General features: G+C 38.8%; 1 protein-coding gene across 1 annotated transcript in view; it reads left to right on the forward strand.

Moving 5' to 3' along the window:
* Window positions 1–2,500, forward strand: part of LOC138008335 (cystinosin homolog) — a 14,119-nt gene that overhangs the window by 1,125 nt on the left and 10,494 nt on the right. The window lies entirely within an intron of this gene.

The raw sequence follows: 2,500 nt of genomic DNA on the forward strand, positions 1-2,500 counted from the left end.
TTTCGTACGTTTTGAGGGACGTACGATAGATGCAGATTTGCAGAGTTGGTTGACATGTGCATTCATGTCAAGATGGCAGTCTAGTGTTACACCAAGATCAGTCCGTGATCGTGGTGTAACACTAGACTGCCATCTTGACATGAATGCACATGTCAACCAACTCTGCAAATCTGCATCTTTCTCTCTGAGACGTGTTGGGCAAGTTAGAAGATATCTTGACAATGCAACCACGGAAAAACTCACCCATGCCCTGATTCCATCTAAACTCGACCAGTGTAACAGCTTGTTATACGGGCTTCCAGATAAAGAAAGCTCCAATTCGGCGAATTCAAAACTCCGCAGCAAGATTGGTTACACAAAACAAGAGGCAAGAACATATCACACCAGTATTGACGAAACTTCACTGGCTTCCAATCAAGAAGAGAATAATTTACAAGATACTCTTACTGACGTACAAATCGCTGAAAGGGCTTGCTCCAGACTATTTAAGGAACTTATTACACCTGTATGTGCCAACTAGATCTTTAAGATCTGGATCAAAACATCTCCTCCGTGTCCCTAGAATGAGAACAAACTACTATGGTAGACGTGCTTTCTCTTCGTGTGCACCTATAAGTACTGGAACCATCTATATATATATCTTTTTTTATATATCCAGATATTTATTACTTTTCTCATATAATTTTTTAAAACAAATTGGTATCATTTTTTGAATATTTCTCTTTATTGTAAAGTCCATTGAGACATGTTTTGGAATGGGCTATACAAGTACTAAATTTATTATTATTATTATTATTATTATTATTATTATTATTATTAAAACAGGCAGCCAAAAGCAAACTTAACAGCGTGGATATTACTCCAACATTTGAACGTCAAAATGGTTTTTTTTTGCGCCGAGACGCTTTACGTGTGCATTTTACAGTGTTAGAGAACGTCACTATTTAAAAAGAACAAGGCCCGTCGCACTCCCCTTTCCTACGGGCCTGCTTTTATGGATATTTCGTCAAAAGTAAGCATTAATCAGTCCAAGTTTAGAAAGACAGGTACTTTTAGAGGTTAAGGTTTTGTAAACTACTGGTTTTACCAGCCATTTGTGTTTACCCAATAATTTTTTTTATATAGTTATTAGTATCAAACTATTGATGTATCGCTAACTAACAGATTAGTCTATGATGTCTCCAAATTGATTTCCTTCAAATATATATTTATCAATCAAGGCGAGCGGATCGGTTGTGAAAAGTTTGAAAGGTAATATCAATAAAGTTTAAATTGTCTGCCCAACACTCCAGAAAGAGACAACATTAATTTTTTTGGGAATATTTTTTTGGGGGGGCAACTGCCCCCCTTGCCCCTCCCCTAGTCCGGGTATTGAAATCTGAGGTCGCTCCTGTTTTTAAAGGGTTCAATAAGTCTTTACGGCTATCTTTGGTGGTTGTGGTTGTTATGTTGCAAGCAGTGGTATATGTATGGTGTATAGTAATGTTTTAGAATGACGTTAAAAAAGAGGGTTGTGCTCAGCTGCTACGAATGGAGCCAAAACTATTATCTTTGTTAGATACTGTTTTTGGCCTTGTTTCACTTCAGGTGGTTGGCGAAAATGGCATCGATAACTTAATCAGTTTATTTCTGAAGAATTTTTGAAATGCCAATTACCCGACCACTAATTTTGCATGTGTATGCAGGCGTGTATTATTGCATACCTTGTTCTTCAAGTTATTCTGCTACAAGAACACAATATTACTATAGTGGCCGGGTAACTGTATTCATAAATGCGAGGATCATAGCTCACTTGATTTCATGTCGATCCGCAGTTCCGTATATGATTAATTTCATATACAATTTCGTTCTTTACATTCATTCATCACGGGGACATTTGGACCCACAAATGACCAGCTCAAGACCAACATCAGTTGCTTCATACACCTTATTCCAAAATGGCCGCCATTTTAGTATTCCTTTGTTTCAATGCAAATTGGCCAGCTTGTACGTCGTCGCTTTTATCAAGTTTATTGACCAACAGAACGCAACACATACAAAAATGGCCGCTCCCAACTACAACGAACCGCCAATAAGTCATGTGACCGGAAATATATGTCACACCTTCCCATTGAGGCTAACTGGTGATTACATAGGGGAATGAGTACCTAAATCAGCAGCAAAAACGGATAAACGAATAAATGCGAAAACTTTAGATGTTAGCTCCTCAAAACAACTCAACATGGAAAAGGAGGAATGTACAAGGTCAGTTACGAGTTATTAATAAGCCTGTCAAGGGGCTTCACAGTTCGGCCACTCCTGGTTCTGTACAAGCTCCTTTCTGGAGGAGTGTTAATCAACGATCGTTCTCATGGTGATGTAGCAACCGCCGCTTCCTTCTGCGGCTGACCTGACACCTTCCTCATCACTCTCCATTTAGAAGGTGTATCCTGTTCCTTCGCAAGGACGTTCCTGACTCAGGTTTTAAGACGTATGATCGAGGAGCGGGCCATATATTAAT

The sequence above is a fragment of the Montipora foliosa genome, chromosome 6 (genome assembly GCF_036669935.1).
Source record: "Montipora foliosa isolate CH-2021 chromosome 6, ASM3666993v2, whole genome shotgun sequence".
NCBI classification, from domain to species: domain Eukaryota; kingdom Metazoa; phylum Cnidaria; class Anthozoa; order Scleractinia; family Acroporidae; genus Montipora; species Montipora foliosa.